Raw genomic sequence first — 16779 nt, forward strand, 5'->3', positions numbered from 1 at the left:
TCCCCAGCCAGCAACTGTGTTACCCCAGCTACTCTGGTGACATTTACGCACGCGCTGGAACAAGGAGACCGTCACTGGAGCGTGGCAAGTGAAGTGAAGCTGCTGAGCTCCAGGGGCACAGGGTGGCACACAGGTGCGCCTGCAACCCAGAACATGGGTCACAGGGGCACCCGTAACACCTTTCATTTGATATTGATTTAATAAAACAAGCAAACATCTGTAGGTTTTGAGAATGCTACATCTGACATTGACAACTGTCTACTTATATGTGCAGTGGGTCAGACATTTCTTACTCAAGGAATCAATGACCCCATTTTGGACTATGAATTAAACTACAATAAATTTCACATATGTTATTGTGGTGAATCTATTTTTATGAAGCATTACCAGATGATAAATAGCCTCATTAAGGAAGTAATTAGCTGATGAGATGAGTAACCTGGTAGATATCAGACTGGAGAAATGACATTTTTCAGCTGGCACATATGCTCACAAATGGCACTGACACTCTGCAGCTGACTTTGTAGCTTCCAACTTCTCAGCAGAACTAGACCTGTACATATGTCCAAATGAAGATTGTGGAGCAGCACTGCAGTATCGAGGGTTAAAAAAATCCCACAAGGTAAGGAGCAAGCCTCAAGCAAACCTGCCTCACAGATAAGTTGAAAATACACAGAGAAGCAGCACTCCTGGTAAACGATCAAGTGTTTATTCACCCACTGTGGAAGGTGCTATGTGTCCGCACCTAGATGGAGCTATTATCAATCATACTTATACTTAATGGGGTTGGCCACTTTTTTAATAAATCTGTTCCATTAGACCGGTCTCTGCATGTACATTTACCTGTGTTAATTTTCGGAGGGGGCTAGTACTTCCGGACCCAACATATTGGCCAGACTCTGTTAGGGCATAGGAAGGCGGGAATAGACTGTGATAGGGGTAAGAGGGGCATCGTAGAATGCACTATTTTGGTACTTACCTCCCTGAGCCTATGTTTACATGTACAGTATAAGTGTTTAGAAACATCATGTTGTCACACTGTAAGTTTTGTATCGTTTCCAAAACCTGCAGCCCAAATTATACAGTATGCAGTATTAGGAAATTAGGGGCCTTATAAGGGGCCTACAAATATTAGGAACTGTCACATTATTATCATTAATTGTTATCTCCTCTTGTACTTTTAAAAACATATAGTACAGGTATAAAATAAAAAAGCATTACCCAGCACTTTTAGAAACGTCTTACATTTCTCACTAGATGGCAGTACAATACCACAGGAATGTCTTATCTCAACCTCTAATGAAGATGGTAAAACATGATGAGCCATTTCTTCAGGGAAACAGATCCTATTTTCACTTGGCACCCAGGATGCAATGTGAGATATGGCTGTGATTGATAAAGTTGGAAGTGAATTACATTTTACATCAGCTCTCCTATGCTTTGGTGTACTTACTACAGATAGGGAATTAGATAAATATATACTATTGGCTAGGAGCTTTTTAGGAACATCAAATTTATGAAATGCTTTTAGCTGTAAAAGGCAAGTATGAGTAGAAGATAAATGTTAATACGACTAGATTTGTATACTACAGTCCTACTGTCTTCAGTGTCTTCTTGATCCAGTGACACCTACAGCATTGGGATGGACCTAGTGCATAATTTCATGTGTCTTCGTACAGTAGCTGCTTAGCCAGGAGTTACATACAGGAAAGTCAGAAAGCAGTTGTCCAAGGGCAGTAATGGCAAACCTTTCAGACACTGAGTGCCCAAACTACAACCAAAACCCATGTATTTTTTGCAAAGTGCCGATGTGACAATTTTAGCAGTAACTTATTACTCCCTGCTCTGTCACATGTATAATTTGTATAGGCACCTGAAGACACCAATACCGTAAAAGAAGGAGAAGAAGTTTGGTTTATCGTTGTAGCTTCCTTCTAGGGTTCTGCGCTGCCTGGGACTGCAAGAGGCCTTGAGTCCTGTCTGGCGAACACTGCGCTGGGGTGATGGCACAGGTGCCCATAGAGAGGCCTCTGAGTGCCACTTCTGGCACCCGTGCCATAGGTTCGCCACCACTGTCCTAGGGTCTTCACCATCTGAATGGCTATGGTGGCTGCCACTCTCCAATGTTCATAATTTAAAGTGATCACCCACTTTTAACACATGCTTTAACTCCGCTTTTACGCTTGCTTTTTGTAAACGCAAATTTCAACACCCTTGTGATTAGGAAAAATCACCTCTCCTCCGCTGTTGTAAAGGCTTTTGAAAAGCAATGTAAACACACCATGTGAACTCGGCCTTAGGCCGATGACACACGTGGCATTTTTGTTGCGTTAGTGTTGCAATTTAAAACATTCAAAATGATGCGTTTTTGCGCATGCCTTTTCCAAATGTTTGCGTTTTTAAAAACGCAATTTTTAATGTGTGGTCTCTTGGAATTTGTAAAAACGCAGCGATCTTCTCCCTGCTGTTTTTGCATGTAATCACATGCGTTTCAAAACGCAGACCACAAACGCATTGAAAAGCGCAATGAAAACGCACCTCAAAAACCACATGGGAGAAAACAAATGGTAAACATTTAAAAACACATGCATTTTTAAACTGACTGAAAACGCTTGCTTCAAAATGGTTCAAAAAAGTGACGTGTGGCATCACCCTAAGGGTGAAGACACACGTGGCGTTTTTAGGCCGTTTCTGGGCCGTTTTTAGTTGGTGCGTTTTCAGATTGTAAAAAACGCATGCGTTTTTTGAAAACGCATGCGTTTTTGACAGGTTTGACCCATTATCTTAATTCAAACTGGTCAAAAACGCATGCGTTTTTTACGATCTGAAAACGCACTAAAAAAGGCCCAAAAACGACCTAAACACGTCACGTGTGTCACACATGGCGTTTTTAGGCCGCTTTTGGGCCGTTTTTAGTTAGTGCGTTTTCTGATCGTCAAAAACGCATGCGTTTTTTGAAAACGCATGCGTTTTTGACAGGTTTGAGCAATTATCTTAATTCAAACTGGTCAAAAACGCATGCGTTTTTCAAAAACACATGCGTTTTTTAACGCATGCGTTTTTAACGATGTGAAAACGCACTAACTAAAAACGGCCCAAAAACGCCATGTGTGTCTTCACCCTAAGGCTGCTTTCACACATGGGGGCATGGGGTCGTGGATCGCACTTTTGTTGGACTGCTCGCCTTTTTTGGGGATTGCACGGCTTGGACAGGTATTGAACTGGTGTCTGCAAAACACAATGTTAACACATGCATTTACATGTTGTCAACATTCAGTTAACAGTGTATTTACAAAGTGCAAATGTTTGTGTAAGGTGAATGCGTTCACATTTCAATTGCTAACAGCTATGTTTATTTGGGTAATTTCATCTCCTCAGCTGTTTTATTGCGTTTCTGAATGCGTTTCCTACATCTGTTCTTGTGTTACTGATTGTTGTAACTTCCTGCAACTGATTTCCTAAGTCTCTGTGTGACTTCTGTGTTCATGTACATGGGAGGCCTTGACACTTGATATAGTTCAGCTTCGTATTATGTGTCATATTTGTGGCTCCCCAGAGACAGGTTCAGACAATTTGCAGACGTGGGATTTAGCTTCTTGATACATGAACTTTACTGAACCTTGGAGAGAAGGGATGTGGTGAGCACTACAGCTGTCAAGCATACAGCACTTTCTTATCTACAATATCTCTCAGCGGCCTCATGATGTCATACACAGGCGCTCCCATAGGTCCCTATCTTAATTTTAGTTCCGCACTTGCAGCTTTCTTTGCAAATAAATCTATCCCAAGAGTTGGGTGATCTGTATGGTATTCTTTGATTATAAACCTCCTTCTTATTGATTTCATGTAGCACGATCTATCCACATGTATATATGGTAATCATGTGTTTTCCATTTAGTTTCTCTAAATGAAAGACTGAATAATAACCTTTTCACTAGTTGTCTTGTTGAGTTGAGATGCTTATTCACATAAGGACAGTGGACCAGAGTCATCAAAAGTAGTGCACTCTATGGGGCTCGTTTACTTACCCGTCCCGTTGACGCCGCCGATCCAGAATGTCTGACATGGATTCGGAGCTGCCGTAATTCACTAAGATCGTGCGTCCAATTTCCTGCATGTGTCACCTTCTTCTTGCGACACAATTTGATTTTTAAATTCTGCGGTTTGTCCGAATCAGTCGGGTTATCCGATGGCCACGCCCCCGATTTGTGTCACATGAAAGCCGGCACCGATCACATGCGCCAAATTCAGCGGCAATTCAGCACAAAACGGAAAATTCGGGAAACCTGACGGAAATGCGTCCGATGGACCCTTAATAAATGTGCCCCTATTTGCAATTTGCATTCCGAGTGTGCAGGGTGTGCCAGATTATTGAATACTGGCGCACAATCTTCAACTACGGTGAGTATGAAAAGTATACAGTCTCCTTTAAATTTTACATTCTTTGTTTCATTGCAGCCAATTGGTAAGATCAAAAAAGTTCTTTTTTTGCTCATTAATGTACACTCTGAACATCTTCACAGAAAAAAACAGAAATGTAAATATTTTTGCTAATTTATTAAACAAAAAACTGAAATATCACATGGTCATAAATATTCAGATCCTTTGCTCAGTTTTAACCCCTTCATGCTCTGTGATGGATATATCCGCCACTGAGCTATGCAAGGTGTATGAAGAGGGCTCACGGGCTTCATACAGAGATGGGCTTTACTACATATCGCAGCAAAGACCCATCGCTAACACCCACGGTCGGTGCTTGCATGCACCGATCGAGGGTGTTAACCTTTTCTTCGCCGCCGGCAAAGTCGCCGGTGGCACATGAGCACTGCCATGTTACCTCCGATCGTTGCTCCCCCCGAATGTCAATGGGGCGCGGTGATCGGCTGCCGTGACAGCCTCGGGTCTTCGTTTGACACGAGGCTGAATGGCTTCTGCATATTCATTACTAAAAAATAGTGAAAAAAAAAGTTTAAAAAATGTAAAAAATGTATAAAATATTAAAAGTTCAAATCACCCCCTTTCCCTAGAACTGATATAAAATATAATAAACAGTAAAAATCACAAACACATTAGGTATCGCTGCGTCCTAAAATGCCTGATCTATCAAAAAAATTACACCTAACACAGCTCCGTGCACCAAGGTATGAAAAAGTTATTAGCGTCAGAAGACAGCGAAATTTTTTTTTTCCTTTTTTGTACACATTTGTTTAATTTTTGAAAATATTAAAACGCAGTAAAACCTGTATAAATTTGGTATCACTGCAATCGTACTGAACCAAAGAATAAAGCTGAGGTGTTATTTGACGCGAAGAGTGCTTTTTTAAAAAAAAATTTTTTTGAGCTAGTAGAGCCAGGAGTCTTCTTGAGAAAGATGCAACAAGTTTCTCACACCTGGATTTGGGAATCCTCTGCTATTCTTCCTTGCAGATTCTCTCCAGTTCCCTCAGTTTGGTGAAAGTTTGTGGACATCCCTTTTCAAGTCTCTCCAGAGATGCTCAAATGGGTTTAGGTCAAGGGTCTGGCTGGGCCAGTCAAGAATGGTCACAGAATTGTTCTGAAGCCACTGCTTTGTTATTTTAGCTGTACGCTTAGGGTCATTGTCTTGTTGGAGGGTGAACCTTCAGCCCAGTCTGAGGTCCAGAGCACTCTGGAGGAGGTTTTCATTCAGTATATCTACCTGGCCGTATTCATCTTTCTTTCCTTTGCAATAAGTTGTCCTGTCCTTGCAGCTGAAAAACACCCCCACTGCATGATGCTGCCACCACAATGTTTCAGTCATGGGATTGTATTTGGCAGGTGATGAGAAATGCCTTGTTTTCTCCACACATACTGCTTAGAATTAACACCTAAAAGTAAATATTTGTCTCATCAGACCAGAGAATCTTCTTTCGCATAGTCTGAGAATCATGTGTTTTTTTGCAGACTGTATGCAGGTTTTCATATGTCTTGCACCAAGGAGACACTTTGGCACACTCTTCCCTAAAGCCTTGACTGGTGGATGGCGGCAGTAATAGTCGACTTTGTCAAATTTTTTCCCATCTCCCTACTGTATCTCTGGATCTTCTTTACCTCTCTCACCAAGGCTCTTCTCCCACAAATACCTACTTTGTATGGAGGGCCAGGTCGATGAAGAGGGGTGGTCGTCCGAAACTTCTTCCATCTAAGGATTATGGGGGCCATTGCACTCTTAGGAACCTTGAGTTCTGCAGAAATTCTTTTGTAACTTTGGCCAGATCTGTGCCTTGCCACAAATCTGTCTCTGAGCTCCATGGGCAGTTCCTTAGACCTCATGATTCTCATGTGCTGTGACATGCACTGTGAGCTGTGAGGCCTTATATAGACAGGTTATGAATTCTTACGTCCATATGATATTTCAGTTTTTCAAACCTCAACCTCAGGGGTTATAACATGCTGCTGCCGCAGAGGAGGGCTGCAGTTCTCTATTAATGGAGATTTTGGTCAGGTCTGGGTCCTAATGCACTCACCATATTTGAAGACTGAGGGACAGCAACTGTCAAGGGGCTCTGAGTGTAAATGGGGTGGATTTCCTCTTTTTGTACTTTCTTCTTCCATTTCCTTTGCCTTAATGACCTAACTCCTAGCCTCTATATCATTATTTCTTGGGTTCTTGTCTTGCTCCTTTACACTAGCAGTTTCAGCCCCACCCGTAGTTCACAAGAAGATATTTTGCATAAGGATAAAGGAGTCTTTTCTCTAAACTGAAAGATCAATGGGAAAGGTGTGTCTGGAAAGCTTAGCAAAAACCCTATGCAATGCTGGTTTTACTTGTGGGGTGATTCAGGTGCTGGTACAAGGAATTTAAGTACCCTAGACAGACAGGCAAAATTGCACCCTTTCCCCTAACCACACGCACAACGTTGAATCACCTGTAGCACAACAACCCCAAGTTATGTAGCATAGGGCAACCTAGTTATGTAGCATAGGGCAACCTAGTTATGTAGCATAGGGCAACCTAGTTATGTAGCATAAGGCCCCCTAGTAATGTAGCATAGGGCCCCCCTAGTTATGTAGCATAGGAGCCCCTAGTTATGCAGCATAGGGCCCCCCAAGTTATGTAGCATAGGAGCTGCTCTGTGTAACACAGGACTCCTCTAGTTATGTAGAATACAACCCCTCTAGTAATATAGGACCATTGGACCCCCCTAGAAATGTAGCACCCTAGTTACATAGTTACATAGTTCAGGAGGGAAAAATTCCTTCCTGACCCCTAATATGGCGGTTGGAATTAATCCCTGGATCAACAGAAACTACTTACAAAGAGTTTTATTTCCATACGATGTGATATTATTGATTTCCCGAAAGGCATTCAGGCCTCTCTTTAACATCTACAAATTATCAGCCATTACAACGTCTTGTGCCAGAGATTTCCATAGTCTCACCGCTCTTACAGTAAAGTATGCCTGTCTATGGCAATGGTAGAAGCACATTTCCTCTTGGCATAGAGGATGCCCCCTTGTCCTGGCTACAGACCTAGGTATGAAAAGCTCTTTGGAAAGCTGTCTGTTCTTCTCATTTTTGTGCATTGTAATGAGGTCCTCTATTTCATTATCAATCAATGTATTATAGTGCACTCATTCCCCTAATAATCTCCCCTAATAAGCTCTCCTCTGCACATGTTCCAGTTGTACTATGTCCTATTTTATACAAGGGTGCCAAAAACTGTACACGTGTATGCATGTATGGTTTGAAAGTGCACAGAGGGCAAAACTCTGTGTGTGTGCATCTTAAAAAATGTAAATACTGCTGATTATTATTTGCTTAGCTTAGGTGGCGGGGTCGCGCCCTCGTCTACTCTGCCTACCAACTTGGCCCATCCTGTGCTGGTATGATGAATATTTATGTTACTTCCTGTTTAGTTACACAATGCGATGCTTTAAAGAAAATCTACCATTTGTTTTTATGCATTGTGAACCAAACTTACTTTGAGAATGCTGTAGCTACACTGATGCAGAATCATTCCTGAACCAAGTGCTTTTGCTCAAAAAACTATTATAAAATTCAGGAAAGTTGGGTGCCTACATAAACACATTACACATGGAGCTTCCTGTACTGTCCAGACAGAACTAATCAACCTGAACTGGATGACTCATACACAGCAGCTATTGATCTCTTCTGCCTGTCAGGGACACCACAGTGATTACAGCATTCTCTGAAGCAGTGCATAATTAGGGTAAGTGGAGAAGCGCTGGGCACAGGAGCAACAGAGCCTCATTATCATGATTTTATAATTGCTTTTTAAGCAAAACCACTCAATATGTTTCTGCATCAGTGTAGCTACATTATTGTCAAGGTATGTTTGGTATAATGCGTAAAAGCAAATGGTAGATCAATAAATGCTTGCTAAAACGTCTAGGTTCATAGATAACGCGCACCGGATTATAAGGAGTACCTGATTATAAGAATGAATGACCAGCAGGTGACAGACCTGTGCACAGTTCAAGGCAGCTGTTGTATGGTTCATTTATAAGGCAGATTTTTTTGCGCCTTATAGTCCAAAAAATATGGTTTGTGTTTATAAATATATATATAGATATGTATCTATCTATATAATATAAATATATATATATGTGTGTGTGTATATATATATATATATATATATATATATATATATATATATATATATACCGTACATCTTACAGATAAAACATCACTATTTGTATGTTGGTCTGACTTTGTTCATGAGTGTAAGTTAATGATGTAAAGGACTTGTGGGCTGGAATCTATAATAGCACAGGGAGATAGACTATATCCCTCTGCAAGGTCATCACCTCACATTTGTTCCCTGTCACAGCTGGAAAGTTTTTAGAACTGTAAAACTGTAAATGTATCCCTTTGTTACCAATTTTGCTAAAGATAAAATTTTGTCATTTGACAAAAAGCAGCAATATACATACAGTCTTGTATAATAGACAAATGTAAGAGCAGTGCCTGCATTTACTGAATATTCAGATGCTTTAAGAATAGCTGTGGCATTTGTGGCAGGATTTTGGCATGTTATATATAGTGATAAAAATGGGCCAGAATACTACCATTATTCTCATCAGATATTGACACCGAATTTATAAATGGCTTTAGATACTTTTTGTACCTTTTTTGACAATGGGATGGCGTCAGAAAAAGGGGCTTTTCTTTGTGAGAAAGGGTTGTATTTTAAAGTGTTCCTCCAATAATAGAGTCATTTTTTGAATAGCTCTTGTAAATAGGACAACTTGCCTGTTACTTACATTATTTATAGACAGCAGTTCCTTTGCTATTCTCCTCAGATTGGCCCATTAAAGTAGAAGCCTGTGATTTCCTATGTCCTTACTCTGTTTTCTGATGATCTCTGTGAGTCCACAGATTGTTTTCTCAAGAAAATGGATTGTTACCAGAACATTGGAGGGGCTGTTGCTCCTTTCTCACTTTGGAGGGAAAGGAACACTGTGTGATGCTGTAGGTTAAGCAGAGCTTTGCATACCTCCCAACTGTCCCAGATCCAACTAAACCTTTCTGGATTTTGAGGGCCACTGTCCCTAGTGGCAGGAGGTAAACTCCAGGCTTTAACTACATTTACACCATCCAGGCACAAATAGTGTTGTATGTTATGGTGATGCAGATGCATTATACATGTTGGGTTGTCGCAGGAAGGGAAAATTATACCATGTGGGGCCACGTATAGGTTGCAGCATACAGTGTAAGATACATAAGTATATGAGACATAAGTATAATCAAGGGCGTTGCTAGGGTCGCAAAAGATTCGGGGCTCTGGCCCCAATGCATATTTACCAAATTTTCAGTAGTGTCCACTCCTGTACATAACCTCCTTCAGGTGTGGCTCTGCCGATAACAACTGTACCTAACATATACAGATATGGAAAACACAGGAGATATCCCTACCTATTACACCCAGTGACTGAAGGTGACATGTCCTCGGAGTGTAGTTGTTCTCTGTCTTCTCCATTAGGCCTCACCATGTGTCTTCTTCCACCACGTGTCCTTCCTGTGGAGTTTACCACACGGAAATCTTATGTTCATCATTGCCCCTATATCTTGGTCCCCCAACACTGTTATCGTGTTGCAACCCCAATCACTTTCACAGGCAGATGTATGCTATGCCGAGGCGAGGACTGCTGGAGAAAGGGAAGGTGTGAAAGGTCCTCATTCCTCCCGTTTCCATAAGAAACCATGCAGACGGGCTTTTCTTACTGGAAAGCTCTATTTTCCAGTGACGGCACAGTATTACAAAAGTGTGCTCACCATACCGGGCACAATGCTCTCCTATGGCAGCTGTATGCCACCAGTAATGCCCCCTGTAATGATTAGTGTCCCGCTGGCCCGGGAAATTCAGGGCACGGCTCTCGGATCTTTTGACCGTGGGTTGGAATACTGTGGATGAGGGGGGTTACTATAACTGTGGATGCAGAAGTCTTGTGCAAAGAGTAGGGATGGCAGTGGCCCTCCCATGTTGCCAATCAATCTTTCTATTCCAGTCTGTGATCATGCAAAACTTTCTGGAGGGAGTTACCACGTATAGTACGCCTGTTGGGTGGGGAGGGGCAGTGCCAGGCCACGCAATGTACCAGCGTGGCCATTCCTATGCCCTTTCAAGTGCAGGCTGAGGTGTAATTTCACACCAGGCCAGAATTACTCCACATAGAATTACCCCACTGATGCAGAGCATTGCAGCTGCCTGGTGGGATTTAGGAGGCTGCAGTGCCATCAGGGCCGATTCTAGGGTTTTTGCTGCCTGAGGCGAAAATTAAAATGCTGCCCCACCCCCGCCCCCCCGGCTGCCCCAACACCGTAATGCTGACAACATTACTTAAAATTAGTAATTGGCCCTCTGTGACATCACACGTGGTACCACTAGCCGGTCAGTGACACAGACAATAGTGGCATCTAGTACCTCACAGGTGACGATCTGCTCCATCAGTAAGACGACATCATTACATCTTCTCCCACCCAGGACTGTTGAATTTGCTGGCAGATGTCTTCAGCTCCCGGCACCACATCTCTGTACTGCACCAATAATATACCAGTCACTTACAGTATATATTCATCGAAATAATAGTGTTCCTAAATCATATACTGTACACCTCTCATGACACAATGAACCACTCTACCCCCTACCACCACACACACAGAGTGGATATAGAATCCCTTCTTCATTTATTTAAAAATGTATAATAAAAGCTCCTCTCCCCCAATTAAATTAAATACAGCTCCTATGGTTTAATTAAAATCTGACCCCTATATCCAGATTCTCCCACATTTAACTATATACAGATTTACCGCCCCAAATTTTATTTAAATCATGCCCCCACTCACTTAAATTACATACAGTACCCCATATAAACCACCCTCCCTTTTAAATACAGCCCCCTCCTATATTTATATAAGATACAGCCCCCTACCATATAATGCTTCACCCACAAGTTATATTATATACAGCCCACCTTGATTATATAATATGTAGTTAAAATATGGTTAAAAGCCACCCCCAGGTTATATAATATACAGCCCCCTTATTATAAAATAAGCAGCTCCTCTATTCTATTATATACAATCCCCTTGAATAATATGTAGCACCTTATATATACAGTCCCCCTCTTCTTATATACACAGTCCCCCTCTTCTTATATGCACAATCCCCCTCTTATATATACAGTCCCCCTCTTCTTATATACACAGTCCCCCTCTTCTTATATACACAGTCCCCCTCTTATATATACAGTCCCCCTCTTCTTATATATACACAATCCCCCTCTTATATATACAGTCCCCCTCTTCTTATATACACAGTCCCCCTCTTATATATACAGTCCCCCTCTTCTTATATACACAGTCCCCCTCTTATATATACAGCCCCCCTCTTCTTATATACACAGTCCCCCTCTTCTTATATACACAGTCCCCCTCTTCTTATATACACAATCCCCCTTTTATATATACAGTCCCCCTCTTCTATATACAGTCCCCCTCTTATATATACAATCCCCTTCTTATATATACAGTCCCCCTCTTCTTATATATACAATCCCCCTCTTCTCATATATACAGTCCCCCTTTTCTAATATAAACAGACCCCCGGTTTCTATTATATACATTATAAAAAATAATAAAGCAATCAACTCACCTCGACTCCTGTCACAATCCCGGCGGCGCTCGCGTCCTTTTCCCGGGTCTTCGGCTGCCGTGTGCTCTGTGAGGGGACGCAGGCAGCGTGACATCATCGCACGCTGCCTGAGTCCTCCAGAGCAACAGAGCAGCACGGACAGAAGGATCTGTGCCGGCGCCGCTCTGTACATCATTCGCGTCTGTCTCTTAAAGAGGCAGGCGCGATTGATTTTTCATGTGGGCGATTCGGGCGTCAATTGCCACCCGAATCGCCCACAATATGGCCCACAATTTCGCCGCCTTTATTAAGGGCTCGGCATCCGCCGCCTGAGGCGAGATTTTCATCTCGCCTCATGGCAGATGCGGCCCTGAGTGCCATAGTGTGATAAATGTCTCAATTCACTTCCACATAGCCCCTAGTGTTTTCTACTACCTATTCCATACTTGAAAGTTGCTTGTCCATGTGATGAAGGCTATGAGGCTAGTCACTAAATGTATACTGCGTGTTCAAACTATGCAGAAGTAAGTGGATTTCAATAGATTTAGTGATTAAAATCTCATTGGATTTTCTGTTAAACCAAGGCATCATGGGAATTGAGGGCAGTAAAAAGAAGACTCAATTCTTGGTTAGACCTTCTCCACTTCTCTGCTACTGACAAGTAGCACCAAGAATTGTGACTTTTTCAAGGCATGTACTCTTTTTTGTGCATTAATTTTAACAATTATGTCTGGAGAGTTGAGCATCCTGCCACTTACTATGTTATTTTATATTGGATCATTGTTTGTTTCGTTTAATAGACATGAATTTTTTATTAAGGCAATTGAAGCAATATACGATCTGTAATAAGAGTTTCTCAAACTTACTGTAAGTGTCTATTGTCAAGTATGCTAGTGCCCAAAATATTATATGATGTATCGGTTCCGCAGTATCGGTTTTGCTCAAGGTGCTAGAGTATTGTGAGAGCATAGCAGGTTTTGACTTAGTATATTGCATATAGGAATATACTTCAAACGTTAACAAACTTTATTATATGAGTATGATTTTGATACTATTAGCTGAGCTCACCTTTTGAGTTATATTATGTACACCGGAGGCTGTGTTTTCTGGGATATTACAGGAACAGTCATTCATGTTATGTTTGCCTGTGCCTTAGTGAACCCTGGACAACCAAGGTGTGAACAGTGATGCATAAATCCTGCAACCATCAGCTACTCCTTCAGCCTTAGCACTAATTACTGTAATTAATCACTGCCGTATATCCCCTCTATATGTCATCAATGGCTAAACATGTATATAGAAGGGGGAGGACAGATGTTATCACAGTTCAGCATCTCAAACAATATTTTAGACATTTCAGTGTGATATGAACCGAGCCTTGATAGAACCGAGTACAGTATGTCGTTGTTCTACCTTGTATAAATAGTCACACAGGTCAACTGTGGATTCATTTACATCTCTGATGCTTCATACAATGTTTCCTATAATGTTTTGTTCACAGTTATTGTATATGTAATCAAAATGTGGCCATTATCAGACTCTCATGTAGTGAAGGTTGTGATGTGAGTTCCTTGCTCACAAGAATAAGAAGGAAGATATTCTCAGACGAAGATATGATATACAGTATACATTTGTATTGAAACTTTTTATATAACAATTGATCTTTTGTATGATGCTTTGCACATTGTTAGATTAATTCCAAATCCTGTTTTAGTGCCAGTTACAGGTGTTCAGCTCAACAAAGGCTTATTCCCAATATGGACGGCTGTAATTATAGGACTCCAGAAGTTTAGTTTTGGCTCAGACGTATGTTTGGCTTACACACCTTACTTGGAAAATACTTTGACAGAATCAATTTGTCACTGTTTGGATCTGTCTTTAAAAATCTGCTTAGTCTATTTAGAATGTGCCAAGTCATCCCAGAAGACACCTCATAGTGTTGCGATTCTGCTTCGATAAAAAAAAAAAAGTGATCCTTTGAGAGCAGAGAGAGTGAGAACTCCAATTAGCCAATTGCTGTGGAGAATAATCACACTCCAGACTTCCTGGAGGCATCTTCTGATTCGCTTCCCGGTAGAGTCATGGTAGCAATCTGGAAGAGTAATAAGAAGTCTCCTCTGTGAATTGTTGCCTACTTCTTATTTCCTCCTGCCAACTAGCTTTTCATTGATATAACGGTATCTTTCCTCTGAAGATATCATTAAGATATTCCTTGCTTTGCTGTCCTTATCAGTTAGTGGTTAAGAAAACAAATGATACTTAAGGGAATTCATGTATAGCTGTAAAAAAACAAATTGTGCTTTGCATACAGCCAGACATTTCAATTTCAGCCTTCTTCCTAGTTACATTTATTGCAGGTCCATTTTTTCACAGATGGTAAATGTACCATTACTTAGAATATGCTATAAATTATCACATTCTGACATAACCCATAACGGCAAATTACAGTAGCCTAAGGCAGGCGTTTATGGGGCTTCTGTATCTTGACAACTTTGCTCCAAATTAAAATTGTCATCCATCATGCCTGAACCTCTCTGTTTGATAAATACAATACCAAGTATAATAACAAGGCAACGTAAGCTAGCAGTGGCAAGAAACCTTTACATGATCCATTTTACTTCTATCACTGAAGGTGTTTTTGGAGAATATATGTGGATCATATAGGATATGGTACAGGTCCTCCAATATAGGATTGGTGGAGGTCCAGTACCGAGCGCTTCCACAGATCAGAGGTTCTCAGCAGGTACTAAACAGAAAATAGAACAAATACCAGGAAGCACTGTTACTTGTTTGGTGGTCCAACACGGTTACTGTAGATCAGCTTAGATTAATTTGGTTTGAAACTGAGCTGCAGTAACCCACTTCAACCACAAAACTAAGGAAAGGGCTATCTGCTTCTTGTTACTTTCTCCGTTTATCAACTGCTTCAAAAATCTCTGGGGTGTAATACTGGTTGTTACTCTTTAATACTGTAGTTACTGCCGTGTATACTCGTGTACAAGCCAACTTTTTCAGCACAAAAAAATCTGATTAAAAAAAAACAACTCGGCTTATACATGAATCTATAAAAAAATTTAAAACTTACTTACTCACCTTCTGATGCTCCCTGATGCTCCTCCTCCGATATGGGGCTCATCTTCCTTCTGCTCTTCACTCATAACAGAGCAGTCAGGGACGCGTCCATCTATGTAAAAAAAAAAATTATACAAAAGGAGGGGGTGCTTTAGTCAATTTAATTATAGGGGAAAGGCTGCTGCTGCTGCTGCTGCATGGCATTTCTATACAAAAGAGGCTGCTGCAGGGCATTAAATTACTGGGGAGGCTGCCTGGGCATTACATTCCCGGGGAGGCTGTGACCTATGCATTTTCCATCCTAGGCTTATAGCCAAGTCAATAAGTTTTCCCAGTTATTTGTGGTAAAATTAGGGGCCTCGGCCAGTGAGATAGTTCGATGGAATTCTGGATATTATTAATGGACCACAAAAGAACTTATCCTGAGATCTGTATCCATGTTTAACTGCGATAGACCTATTTGACTGTAGTCATTACAGGTTCAAATCTGTATGGTTAAAGGGGTGTTTCCATTTCAACAAGTAATTGATATTGTTTAAATAATGAAAAGTTATACAAATTTCCAATTTACTTTCAGTATCAATTCTGGATATTTGCTTGCTGTCATTCTATAGAAAGTGCCGTGTTTATTTCCATTGGACAGAAATCTGAGGAATTGATACAGAAAGTATATAGGAAAATTGTAATATTTTTCATCATACGAACAATAACATTAATTTGCCGAAGTGGGATACCCCTTTATTATACCACGTCCTATCATTTTGCTGCTGTAGAATATTTTTATATTCTGAATACCTAAGTATACATAGAACTTCATGTCATGTGTCCACTAGTCATTTATCCAAAGGAATATCCATAGGACTTACCTGAAAGAAATTTTTTCGCGACCATCGCCAACCCAAACTCTTTGCATACTTTAACGTTGTTCCACTGATTCTGAAATAGTGAGAGCTTTATCCAATATGCTAATAAGGCTCCACTGTCTGATGCACGGCCCTTGGCTGGAGCCTGGCTCCGTCCATCTAAAAGAAAGTATCAAGAAGTGTCAATAATGACAATTGATTTCTTAGGTATTTTGGAGGCTATAGAAAAAGATTTTAGATAATTATTTATTCTTTCAAGACATAAATATGGGTTTATAGGTCCTCTGGTTTCCTCCCACACTCCAAAGCATACTGGTAGGTTGATTAGATTGTAAGCCCGATAGGGACACGGACTGATTTGGCAAGCTCTGTGCAGCACTGCATAATCTGTGTGCGCAATATAAATAAAAAATATGCAGATATGTGAGTATCATGGAATAGAATCAAGGTACAAACACAGGAATAGGGTGCAGGTTCAGGGTTCCAGATCAGGGTCGCAATACAGGGTTTTGGATCAGGTTCAGGATATAGAGTTCCAGGGCTGCTTACAGGATACCACAAGTCAAGCAAGCAGACTGTGGGTGACAGAGTCAGGTACAGGTAACAGGCAGGAGAACAACAGGTCACAGAAGTACCAGATCAGATTGAGGTACACAGAGTCAGACCTGAATGAACTGAGTATCAGCCATCAATACATTAGCTGACTGCACTACTCTACCCACAGCTGAG

The 16779-nt window shown here is 41.1% G+C and overlaps 1 protein-coding gene and 1 long non-coding RNA gene across 9 annotated transcripts in view; one reads left to right on the top strand and one right to left on the bottom strand.

Annotated features, from left to right (window-relative positions):
• DCDC2 (doublecortin domain containing 2) overlaps positions 1–16779 on the top strand; it is a 123548-nt gene that overhangs the window by 63191 nt on the left and 43578 nt on the right. The gene's annotated exons all lie outside the window — the stretch shown is intronic.
• Positions 13827–16204, bottom strand: LOC140132961 (uncharacterized). The gene is made up of 3 exons (XR_011855756.1): positions 16054–16204; positions 15209–15299; positions 13827–14207 (listed from the first exon to the last, which is right to left on the bottom strand). It is a non-coding gene; the product is annotated as an uncharacterized lncRNA (long non-coding RNA).

Source organism: Engystomops pustulosus, chromosome 5, assembly GCF_040894005.1.
Source record: "Engystomops pustulosus chromosome 5, aEngPut4.maternal, whole genome shotgun sequence".
Classification (NCBI taxonomy): domain Eukaryota; kingdom Metazoa; phylum Chordata; class Amphibia; order Anura; family Leptodactylidae; genus Engystomops; species Engystomops pustulosus.